We start from the raw sequence: 13,657 nt of genomic DNA, 5'->3' as shown, positions 1-13,657 counted from the left end.
CCCAATAGGGAGGTATGCATCATATCCGATCGGCACCAAGGCATATTGAAGGCCGTGGATGTTCACATTCCAGGGCATGCGAGGCTTCACCATCGATGGTGCATGAAGCACTTCGTTGCAAAGTTTTACAGGGCTTGTAAGAACACCGTGACAACAAAGTAAAGCCGCTAGTGTGCGGCACCGATTGGCGACCTTCTGCGCAACGAAAAGATAATGACATGTTTATATGCTAACAAAGGTACGACAAAACAAAGGTTAACAAGGAATCCAACCTGCAAAGTAGTTCTAACAAGTCCGTCCGTTTGTGGACATGGGGCACGGGCAAGGACCACGTTACTCTCATTGATACATCTCCATAGCTCCGTGCCCTGGATAAAACACATGTGACATACCATCCACGAATAAATGAAACTTGTTTATATTTTAAAGGAGGGACGTACCACTCGGTCATGGAGAGGACCATAGTCAAGATGCGCTCCAACTGTCTCCCTAATTGAATTGTTGAATGCAGCATCAGCAGCCTCACTCGGCAGTAAGTCGAAGCAATCGGAACGAGTCCAGGCAGCCTTATGGATAACTCTGTACTCTGTACGCATCCACTCCAAATGCCTTAAGTATGCCGCCTCGTCAGTGTCGGGTGTTTCATCATTTTCAACTCGATGTTGTCTCTGAGCATTCCACATGTCCACCCAAGTAATGTGGTGCTCCTCCCAATTGATTACAGTCTCATTGCTTTGCCGGTTTGTCCTACAAAGCATTAGAATACTACATCAGTTACATTTTTTCATGTTAGACATTGATCAACAGGAGAAACACGTGATACAAAAGACTTACTTATGTAGCTTCACACTTGTCTCGAGGTAATCCGGCGGGGTGCGTTGTTGTACCCCGAACTGCTTAGAAACACGATGAGGAAGATGCCACTCCACCGCATAAAAGCATATCATCGGGCACTGCACACGCCAAAGATGCTGGTCACGAAGGCACATGTTGCTCAGAGGATACTGCCTAAGTACCGTGTACGGCCTCCAATTAACCTACATAACAACAAGTCACTCAACCATCCATGAAAAAAAACAGTAAATTTGATAAAGCATTTACCTGTTCGTAAGTTAGCATGTCAAGCTCGCTTATGTATGCCTTATACCGCCCCATAGCCGCGATACTCGTCCATTGGACATTAGCCCATGTGTGTGCGATAGTGGGGTATCGCTCCTCGTCCCCGTCAAACGGGTACTTCCAGGGTTCTTCCGGAGCAAGGCTGAAGTTCCGACCAACAGGGATACGCTCCCACATCCAAACCTGTAGGGCCCAGACGAAACCTCCAAGACAGGACGTCGGCTTACTCCTCATGCATGCTCCATCCAACTACAAATTTAATAAAATGAAAATGCATCATATCCCATTGAATAAAATGAAAGTGCATGATATTAAGCCATACCTGACGGTACAAGAAGGCTAGTGCCGCCGAACCCCAACTCCACTTCACATCCCAGTCACGAAGCGGATCCAAGAACATCCATGAAGCTGTGTCCCCAGTGCCATCCGGAAACACCACTTGGGTCAAAAGATTCCAGAGATAAGCTCTCGCGAACCTCTCCACAACAAGCGGACTAGCATCCCTTGGGCATCTGTGAAAATGTCTCTGTATCCAAGAAAACAACACACTGGATGGCCTAGGATCCTTCCTAGTTTCATCAGTCCATGGCTCGGGTTCAACACCAACCAATGTTGCAACCCGTTGTCGCCACCCGGCGGCCCTAACCTTCCCTGTAAGAGCCCTGCCCTCGATAGGAAGCCCGGAGATCATAGCAATATCCTCCAAGGTTATGCTCATCTCACCAAGAGGAAGGTGAAAAGAGTGCGTCTCCGGCCTCCATCGATCCGTAAGTGCTGTTAGGGCAGTGGCGTTCAACCATGGTGGTGTGCCTTTAAAGTTGAGCACAAATTGAAGAAGATCCATTCTTCTAAAATATGGCTCGTAACGAGGGTCATATACAAGAGCTTCATTGGGGTTGTGCCCCCTCAAACGAAGTAGTGGAGGAACCTAAACAAACAAAGGCATAATTTGTTAATTGACTCAACTTGTCAAAATATACAAATCATGGAGTATATAAAAATAATCATCAACAAAATCATAATTACCTCTCCTCTTTCAACTAGCACCGCATGATGCTTCTGCTCATAGTAGTCATCAAGACCCGGATATTGATCGGGCCGAAACATCCTACATAATAAGAAGAAAATTATTACCGGCCTCTTCGAATAATATGAACTAAACCTAGGCATAAACCTAACGCGGATAATATGAACAAAAGCTAGGTTATACATATAGCCACCAAAAACTACACCTAGACACCTATTAACTATCACAAAGCTACACCTATTAACAATCACAAAATAAATTTTACTTCAAAACATACGTACACCTAGTGCAAAATAAATCTACACAAATACAAAATCATTGCAAAAACGAATTGGAGGGATTGGAGGAGCTTACCAGCCTGTTCGATTTGCCCCAAAGAACCAACAAAACGGTTGGGGGAGGAGGAAGATCAAAGGGGGGATCTGGAGGAGGAGGGAGAGCTTTTTCGTGGAAGAGGAGGAAGAAAGAAGTGGAGGTGGACGAAGGGGCCGCGGGACAGTTACTTATGAGGCCTGCAACGCCAGCCACCTTGGCGTTTCTGGAAAGAGCCGCAACGTCTAGTAGACTGGCGTTGTACACGAGGCCCGCAACGTCCAGTAGACTGGCGTTTCATAACAGGGCTGCAACGCCATGGAATGTGGCGTTTCCAAAAGGGTCAAAACGTGAAATACTTTCGAACCAAGTTCGTTACGTGATGAACTCACGCCTTAAGGATCAAAAGAGTGAAAAAATCTCCATGTTTGCCGGCCAAGGACCCCTCCAATGTACAACCGCCGCCATTGGTATTTCCCTGGAGCGTCAATCCTAATTCTTCACGCATGTCGGTGAAAAACCCTCCTGGATCCACCCTGCCGTCGTCCACTACTCCCTGGGGCAATGCATCGTCTTGGTTGGACATGAACGAACGCTCCAACTCCTGAAGCATGCCGGCGGCGGGTTCTTGGCGGCGTGGGGTTTTGGGACGTGGAGCCTCAGGATGTGGAGTTGGACGTCGGCCGTCTTCCTCTTCTTCTTGGAACCGGGGGCATTGATTACGGACGAGTAGGTGGTATCACGCTTGTAGCGTGACACGTAGATCTTGCATAGCACCAGTCCGGCCGCGCTGTGGTCGAGGGCGTACTCCTTCATGCACCACTCAAGCCTGTTTCGGGCTGCGGCTCCAGCAGGGCCGACCCATAGAACGGGGAAAAGGGGCGACCGCCCCGGTCCCCAAGTGGGGGCGAACTAATAAAACTTATTTATACTAGTAAGGACAATACAAGTATACATTATATTTCCTAGATTATTAAATGGATAAAATAAAACCTTAATTTGCGAGAATTTAAGTTCACATCACATACGAATAAGTTATACCAGGCATAGGCAAATTTAGCCGACTAGCGAAGTTTAGTTGAAATACAATAGTCTCTCTTTACTATGCATGTCTTAGTATCATAATAAAAATTATGTAACTAGATATCAATGTTTAAACCAATGCATAATTTTTAATTTGATAAACGTGTAGGCATCTCATTTGCACGAAATCCAACCTAGTGAACCTGAAAAAGCACGTTAGGTAATCGAATCATACGTAAAAATACAATCAACAACATTTCTGGTTCTTCGATAATTCTATTACGAACCCAACTTGCAAGCCACCTTTTCTATGCCCTAGATATTTCCATAAATTTACCTAATAGACACTAGAAACCAGAATTGAAATATTTTTTAGTGTGTATATAAATTAGAAATCTCTACCATAATACTCCATCCCAAAATAAGTGACGTAAAAGTGACTCCAATTTACACTAACTTTAGTACAAAGTTGAATCATTTTTGAGTCACTTATTTTGGGGCGAAGGGAGTATTCAATAATATTTAAAAAATATGCACATACATATAGATATGTAAACGTGTATATAGTAATTTGTTTAAGTAATAGTAGAAAATAAGTCGGAAATATTATTTTAACAATAAATAATTTTTAATATCAAAATTTTCCATTTTGTAAAATTAAAATATGCAATAGTATATATTACAACTACATACCAGTGAATAATATAATTACAACTATGACTAAGTAATAAAAACATATATTTATTACAACTGTAATATGGTACACTGTGATAAAAATAAATAAAAAAGTTTAGTATAAATTTTATTGTTAAAATCGCCCCGGGTCCAAAAATTCTTTAGACCGGATCTGGGCTCAAGGTTTCTTGATCTCAAAGGAAAGATCGTTCATGTGGCCGACCCGGTTACCTTGAGTGGACGGGCTTAATCTTTTCCGAGTGCAAGTTGTAACCCTCGTCGCCGACGACGCGTTGCTGCCGCCCGGTGCGGCCGCCTTTGGTCTGGTGACGACTGGCCGGTGAGAAGAAGTACCACTCGCCTCCTTTCCCGTCCTTCTTATCGGAGCCAGGCGCGTGGGCACGGTTCTCGATGAGGTCCCCGGGCGGCACGGAGTAGACGTCGGCATCGTGGGTGAAGTTGCTGAACTGGTCGCAGTACTGTTCTTCGGTAATCCTCCGGCGGAGGTACTGGTTGATAAGCTCGTGTCCTCCGGGATTAAAGACGGAGCTGACGGGAAAGAGCTCGGGATGGCCGGCCATGTGGAATCGCGCCTTGATCAGAACTAGCTAGCTAGCGGACCTAGTTACTTCTCGATCGCCTTTATCGGAACTAGCTAAGGTACGATAGGTATGGAAACATAGCTGGCTATAGGTTGTATGTATGGATGGTTACGCACCTTCCTTGATTAATATATAGAGTGCTTCTCGTCTTCACCTTGTATCCGAATTGCTACCGGAGTTCATATCGCTAACCGGATTCACTTTTCTCTAGTTTTGTTTTATACGTTCCATTTCTTACACTTGTCTCTTTTTATCACATTTTGCTTTGCCGGCACCTATTTATGCTACTACTACACTAGAAAAGAATATATACATGTTGCCCCGTGTTTTTCCATAAGCCAAGCGTTATTTCCGAGTAGAATTTTTATCCAAAAAACCAAACTGCCGAACGGATTTGGCAAAAAAAAAAAACAATATCTGAAATAAAATGATGGAAAAAACCAGCCACACTGTGACGGCATGCGTGCCAGCCGACACGTCTTGAACTCGTATCCGAATTGCTAGCGGAGTTCGTATCGCTAACAGATTTACATGCTTCTAGATAGTAAAAGTTGCAAAATGAAAAACTAACAGCATCGGTTTCTACCGGGTACCACATAGGCGTTCAATCCATTCTGCGATTCGTGCTTATAAGTCAGTCAGGTACCATAGTCAAAGTAACAACGGTTCCTAAGTGATTCTTTATTGTGTATATTCGCACACAATAGATACGGTGGAGTCCACACCGCACTCAATACATTGTGTACATCTTTCGGACCCCTCCATCTAGGCATTTGTCTGAATAACCGCTGGATAGGGAAGGTCCGCCGTGCCGCACCGTGCCCCCGCAGCCACTGTTCTGCAACCTCCCTGGCGACAGGAAGTGGACTATGGACAAGACCTTGAAGCTTGCAGCGATGCATGTTCGTAATCTAGATCTGACGGCCAAGAGTTGTAACAAAAGCGAAGCAATTTAGTATTCCCTTCCGCCATTGATTTTTTAGATTGCGGCAGACGATTCATGTGTACTCCAGTTTTCGCTTCAATCACAACAGTTCTTACGGGCTGCAGCAGCTTTAAGTGCCTGATTGTCCATATATAAGAAACCACCCATAGTATCTTGCGCATATAACATATCTTGGTTCGTGAGTATGAACTCGTTGGTTGCAGGTATTGTAGTTGTAATTTCAGTTATGTTAGACTGTCATGTAGTGCATTTTACCATACATTGTGTGCTCAATTGCTATGACTTAGAGGGATTTTTCCGTGTTTTCAGTTGAAAACATGGAAGAAAACTTGTTTGGAAACGAGCTCTGCGCGCGGAGGTCTCCAAGATTCAAGGAAAGAGGCAAGATGGAGCATGTTGGCAGGGAACCAGAAAAGCGGAGTTTGAAGAATCAATTCATGATAAGAGGAAGCAGAGCAAGATGACTGGTAGAAAGGAAGCCCTGAAAATAAGAAGGAAACACCGTAAATACGATGATGATGTCTCTGAAAGCGACATAGTTCATTATAGGCTTGACAAAAGAAGCAAGAGTCATAGAAGGAACATGAGAACATGTCGAAAGTGAAGACGACAAAGACCGTCGAAAAACAAAAACAACTAGCAAGTCAAGGAAGGACCCCTAAAGCGGTCAGTCTAACTTCAGTTCGGAGAGTGATGATATTGACAGAAAGAGGAAGACGAAATCAAAGAGACATGCTTCAACTACGACGGATGAAAGGGTTGCCAGGGATAGGAATTGAAAAGGAAGAAGAGATCATATGTCAGTAAACGAGCAGTATGGAAGAAAGAGGGAGTCGATGGAGAGAAGGGACGACTTCAGTTCCGACAGTGAGCACACAAAGGAGATGCAGAAAAAAAAGAGAAATGTGTCAAGATTATGGTGTACAACTCCGAGACGGAAGAAGAGGATCATCACATGGAGGAGGAAATAGAGGCACCAAAGAGGAACATGAAATGCCGGAACAGGAGGAAATCATTGCCTCGAAGGGACAGGAAGCAGAGGACACAACCCAACATGAGCACATGTCGGTATGTATAGCCTACATGAATTTAATCGGTATCCAGATTCATTATACCTAGTCTTGCTGATATAAATTAAAACTTGTTAAATAAATTGAGGTCGTTGGGTTCCAGTGTGCGTCTCTCAACGTTCACAAAATTGTCCGTTGAACGATGATGAACAAAGAGCATGGGTGAATGAGCTTGGATTTGCTCATTTTTTAGATATGCCAAATTGTCGTATCCCAAGAGCCATAACTCTATGGCTGATTGATAAGGTTAACTAAAAGAAGAAAACACTTGTAATCATAAGCAGGCACATAAAAATCAAAAAGCATGTCAAGAGGATGTTGGGACTACCCGATGGTAGGATGGAAGTTATAATTCCTCATCATGGACCTGGTAAGCATAAGGTTGGGGATCCAACCGGATGAAGAAAAGGAATTCAGACAGGGGTCAAGAGGAAGCAGAAAACTAGTCAAACACTTTGTTGACAAGCTAGCCGGAATAATGGAAAGGGACAAGTTCAAGAAGTAATTCCTACTTATTGTTTAACCAACACTCCAACCATCTATCCATCTATAAACCTAACCGACGCTTTCCTATGCCGACAGGGGTTGTAGGCATACCACTGCGTATGCCGACGGCTTTTCTACCCCGACGGTCACCCGTCAGCCGTGTGCATAGGTCGATCTATGCCGACGGGGTGGTCGGCATAGTTTAGGCCGGAGGGACAAAGCTTTTTCCGGTAGTGTTTAGCATTAAGGTGATCATTCTCGTTACTACCTCCGTCATGGTTTAGAAGGCACGGTTAAATTTACGTGCATTTTCATAATAGACAAGTTTTAAGGCGCATTACATTTACTCCTAGCATCTAATTAGTACTTCGTTATACTGTTTTTATATGTATGTGTAGTCAGAATGCTATTTTTTAATTCATTTCATAGCCAATCAATAACCACTTAGTTCCTAAAGAATTTCCATGTACACCTTCTAAACCGAAGGAAGTAAGTTTAAGTAGGGGCTATATAATAGAAATTATTTGATAGGGTTAGTATAACTATAAATCCAAACTGTGTCACTTATTATGTATCGGAAGGAGTAAGTTAGAACGAAGAGTAGAAGGAAAGCGAGTTGCATCTTTCTTTTATCACGCAACAGAACTACTCTACACGTCTACACGGCTAGAGCAAAAGGGAACGACATGAGCATAGTGAGTGTCCTCTCAATCAAGTCCTTGTAAAACAAGATGGTTTAAGCATATACCATAAAGCAGGGACGCACCTCGTATATATATATACAGAAAGCTGCGGTAGAGATTACAAGAGTTAGGTAAATACTTGATCTCCAAGTTAGCTAGATACTAGGAGATAAGTTTAACCTAACATGGTAGTTACAAGAGATAAGTACCGGCACATACAATTACATGTTTAACACTCCTCCTCAATCACAACTATCTAGGTTAAGATTGTGTCTAAATGACTCTAGCTGCCGCAACGTAAGAGGTTTGGTAAATCCATCTGCAACTTGATCACGAGTAGGAATGAACGTGATGTTCAACAACTTGTTTGCCACTCTCTCTCGAACAAAGTGGTAGTCAATCTCAATGTGCTTCGTCCTTGCATGAAAGATAGGATTAGCAGACATATATGTAGCACCAAGATTGTCACACCACAGAGACGCAACCTTTGGATGTTGAATGCCTAATTCAGTCAACAAGTTCTGAACCCAAATGACTTCAGCAGTAGCATTAGCTAATGCTTTATACTCAGCTTCTGTGCTTGATCTAGATACAGTGGGCTGTTTGCGAGCACTCCATGAAACTAGATTACCTCCTAGAAACATTGCAAAGCCTCCTGTGGATCTCCTGTCATCAGGACAGCCTGCCCAATCTGCATTTGAGAAGGCACTGACAAGCATAGAATCTGAATTGCTAATTTTAAGGCCATGACTCTTTGTTGACTGAAGATATCTCAATATCCTCTTAACTGCTGTCCAATGAATATTGGTAGGAGCATGCAAAAACTGACAGACTTTGTTTACTGCAAAAGAAATGTCTGGCCTAGTCAATGTCAGATATTGTAGTGCTCCTACAATACTTCTTGTAACGACCAAGATGCGGTCCTTTCCGATCTGGGGGTCGAGGCCCCCGAATAGGAAAGAAGCGCATCTAAGTCGTTACAAGTTGGTAATCAGAGCCTTACGACCATAGGGGCCTTAGTGTGATCGTATTTGGCCGAGTCGAGTCTAGTAAATGTTTTGAGTCTTAGTTATATCGGAGAGTAGGTTTCATTTTTCTCCTCTTCTTTGCTCTGGTGAGGTTTCCGTCTTAGGAAATCTTTAACTCTACTCCTTTTCTCGCTCAAATTTTTTTTAGGATCACGCGGGTATTTGTCAAATCTATATGATTTCGATGTGACGGAATCATGTCCTGGTGCCTCCTATCTGCTCTAAGTATCAGGGGAGTTGAGCTCCAGGGATTATCGCGCACATCGCCATCATTCAGATTTCTGAGTATCTAAGAACGGAGGGTGTTCGTTATTGCTTCAATACGGGTAGTGGTGAGATAACCCCGACGTCCCCAGTACTGGTGTAGATTGTTCAGGGGTACTACCACACTTTGTATCGTTGTGACCACGAGGATCTGTTGTAGACGAAGGTCCGAGATGCTGGTTGTGTGTTGAAGGACGTGATACAGATGACGGGTTAGTTTAGGAGTTGTGTGAAATACTCCTTGTATCCGTGTGCCTGATTGCATAACCAGTTATTTCGGGAATTCATAGGTGGGATATCTAGTAGTATCTTATAGGACTATCTTCCTACAGACGCTTGATTGAGGTTTGGGAAAATCTTGATCATATGTTTGTACCGAGCAGTTCTAGCTCACACTTGTTTGCAGTGGCCCTTATCGGAATTTTGTCGTCTGTTACTTTGAGGATGCACTCTTGCTATGTTGTTCGAGTGCTATGCTAAATTCTATTCAGATATTCTGTCTTTTGATTCAGCAATATCTTCAATTATTCTGTGGACTAATATGCTGTCCGTCTTCAGGATGGCTCCACCAACTCGTCAGACCCTATCGCGTGAGGATATGCCGCCTCCACCTCCTCCTCCGCCACCGCCGCCGCCTCCTCCTGCAGAGGCCTGGCAGGCGATGATGGCAGCTACCAATGCAAACACTCAGATGCTGTTGCAGTTGATCCAGGAGAGAGCCAATCATCAGCAGGGCAATTTCCAGCAGTGTGGCAATCACTTCGCCAGTCTGAGTCAGTTCCTGTCAAACCAGCCTAAGACGTTCACTTCTTGCGACCAACCGTTTGATGCGGAAGATTGGATCCGTGATATGAACAAGCATTTTGAGTGTAGCAATGTGCGTCCAGAGGACTATGTCAAGTTTGCAACATTCCAGTTGAAGGGGCAGGCTTCTATTTGGTGGCAGCAGCTTAAGGACTCCAGAGGTGGCAGGGTGATGACTTGGGACGAGTTTTGTCGTGACTTCAGGTCCCACTACATTCCTTCCAGTTTTGTTGAGAAGATGCGTGAGAAGTTCAGGCGCTTGAAGCAGGGCAGCAATTCTGTGTACAAGTACAATGTTGAGTTCCACGAGCTGGCCCGTTACGCGCTGCAGGATGTTCCGGATCAGAAGAGCAAGATATACTAGTTCAGGGGTGGCTTGAAGGAGGATTTGCAGTTAGCACTCGCTTTGCACGATCCTGAGGAGTTTGACAAATTCTATAACTTAGCTCTCAGAGCAGAGGCAGCCTTGCTCAGGGTGGAGAACTCCAAGAAACGTTTCAGAGATTCCAGCTCTTCCTCGACTCAGGTGGTTCAGAAGCAACAGAGGTTTTGGGTTTCTCCTCCTCCTCCTCGGCACTCTCAGCAGCCGAAGCACTCAGGTGGACGTGGTTCTTCCCACCCACCCAACCCTGGATTCCAGCAGAGATATCAGCATCAGAAGCAAGGACCTCCTCAGATTCAGTTTCGGCAGCCAGCAGATGTCACTTGTCACAAATGTGGGCAGAAGGGTCACTATGCCAACAAATGCACTTCTCAGCTCCGTCTGCCGCCTCCTCCTCCAGGCAAACCTCCTAGCAATGCTCTTGTGAAGTTCAACCCCAGAGCAGCTCGAGTCAACATGGTGAATGCAGCTGAGGCAGAAAATTCATCGGATGTGATCATGGGTAACCTCCCCGTCAATGGTATTCCTGCTAAAGTCTTGTTTGATTCTGGTGCTTTGCATTCCTTCATGTCTTACCCCTTTGCATTTGATAATAATTTTGCGATCGAGTTCCTTCCCAAGCCATTGCAAGTTGTGTCTCCCGGTATGCGGATGAGCTCTCAGTTGTTCGTCCCACACGTTTCTGTCAAGATGGACAATTATGCTTTTCTGGCATCTCCTATTGTCCTGGGCAAGTCCGACATTGATTTGATCCTTGGTATGGACTGGTTGGCCATGAACAAAGCATCAATTGATTGTGCAGCTAAAGAAGTGAAACTGACCCACTCTTCGGAGGATGTGATTATATTCGCGGCGCGCGATGACACAATCCGCTTGTTCTCCTTGAATGAAAAGGGTGAGATCAATCCCATTGAGCAAGTTCTAGTAGTCTGCGAATATCAAGACGTGTTTCCTGAAGAGCTGCCAGGCATGCCTCCGCACCGTGAAGTGGAGTTCGTCATTGAGCTTGAGCCAGGCACAGAGCCAGTGTGCAAACGGCCGTACAAGCTGGGTCCAGAAGAGTTGAAGGAACTCAAGAGGCAACTCGATGAGCAGGAGCGTTTGGGTTTGATCAGACCAAGCTCGTCTCCATGGGGATGTGGTGTTCTGTTTGTCAAGAAGAAGGATGGTACGGAATGGCTGTGTGTCGATTACCGCCCATTGAACAAGAAGACAATCAAGAACAAATATCCACTTACGAACATAAATGAGTTGTTTGAGCAGTTGAAATGTGCTAAAGTATTCTCCAAGCTTGATCTCAGAATGGGCTATCATCAGATTCGCATTCGCGAGGAAGACATTCCGAAGACGCCATTCAGGACCAGTTTTGGCTCGTATGAGTATACGGTCATGTCTTTTGGTCTGGCTAATGCTCCTCCGACTTTTTGCCGTTTGATGAACTATATTTTCTCGCCATTCAAGAATGAGTTTGTCTTGCTATATCTCGATGACATTCTGGTCTTTTCTGAGGATGAGGAAGAACATGAGAAACATCTCAGGTTGGTGCTTGATAAACTGAGAGAATACAAGCTGTATGCCAAGTTTTCCAAGTGCGAGTTTTGGGTGAAAGAAGTGGTTTATCTTGGGCATATTATCTCTGCCGAGGGCATTAAGGTTGACCCGTCCAAGGTTCACGCCATTGTTGAATGGGAACCTCCGCAGAATGTGAAGCAACTTTGAAGCTTTCTCGGTCTTGCCGCTTATTGCAGAAGATTCGTTGAGAACTGCTCCAAAATCGCCAAGCCGCTCTCTAGTCTTCTTCAGAAGGGTGTCAAGTATGTGTGGTCTCCAGAGTGTCAACTGGCTTTCGATACACTCAAAGAGAAGCTTACCTCCACTCCGGTATTGGCTCCTCCGGATGATTCCAAGCCGTACCAGGTCTTTTGCGATGCTTCTCTCCAGGGTTTCGGTGCAGTCTTGATGCAAGATAGGAAGGTGGTTGCTTATACCTCCAGGCAGCTGAAGCCTGCGGAGAAGAACTATCCTGTGCACGATCTCGAGCTAGAAGCTGTTGTGCATGCTTTGATGACTTGGAGACATCTCTTGTTGGAGCGTAAGGTTGAAGTTTTCACCGATCACAAGAGCCTCAAGTATATCTTCACTCAGCCTAACTTGAATCTTCGGCAAACACGTTGGGTGGAAATGCTCCAGGATTTTAATCCGAGTGTTGAGTACACGCCAGGCAAGGCAAATGTTGTGGCAGATGCATTGAGCAGGAAGGCATATTGCAACAGTCTGATTCTGCAACCTCTCCAGCCGGGTCTTTCTGAGTCTTTCAGGAAGCTCAATCTTCAGCTGGTTCCTCAGGGTTTTCTTGCGAACCTTCAGATCTCTCCTACCTTGGAAGATCAGGTCAGAGCAGCTCAGCTACTTGATACTATGGTGAAGAAGGTCAAGATTGGTGTGGGAAAGAGTCTTCCCAAGTATAAGTGTTTCACTGTTGATGCCAGGGACACTTTGTTTTTCGAGGACCGTCTTGTCGTCCCGAAAGGTGATCTCAGGAAGGTGATCATGGAAGAAGCTCATAATTCTCTGCTTTCTATTCATCCGGGAAGTTCCAAGATGTACCATGACTTGAAGCAGACTTTCTGGTGGACCCGTATGAAGCGTGAATTTGCACAATTCGTTAATGAGTGTGATGTATGTCGAAGGGTGAAAGCAGAACATCAAAGACCAGCGGGCCTCTTGCAGCCTTTGCCGATTCCCGAGTGGAAGTTCGATCACATTGAGATGGACTTCGTCACAGGTTTTCCGAAGTCCAAGAAGGGCAATGACGCTATCTTCGTCTTCATCGACAAATTGAGTAAAGTGGCGCATTTCCTTCCAGTCAAGGAGGCCATTTCAGCAGCTCAGCTGGCAGAGTTGTACACCTCGAGGATTGTCTCGTTGCATGGTGTACCTATGATGATCTCATCAGATCGCGGAAGTATCTTCACTTCCAAGTCCTGGGACTCTTTTTAGTCTGCTATGGGCACGAAGATCCGCTTCAGCACAACGTTCCATCCTCAGACTAGTGGTCAAGTGGAGAGGGTGAATCAAGTTCTTGAGGACATGCTGAGAGCCTGTGTTATCTCGTTTGGCATGAAGTGGGAAGATTGTCTGCCTTTCACGGAGTTCTCGTATAACAACAGTTATCAAGCTAGTTCTGGCAAGGCTCCGTTTGAAATTCTCTATGGCAGGAAGTGCCGTACTCCGCT

This window comes from Hordeum vulgare, chromosome 5H, assembly GCF_904849725.1.
Source record: "Hordeum vulgare subsp. vulgare chromosome 5H, MorexV3_pseudomolecules_assembly, whole genome shotgun sequence".
NCBI classification, from domain to species: Eukaryota; Viridiplantae; Streptophyta; class Magnoliopsida; order Poales; family Poaceae; genus Hordeum; species Hordeum vulgare.
This window is presented reverse-complemented; position numbering follows the sequence as displayed.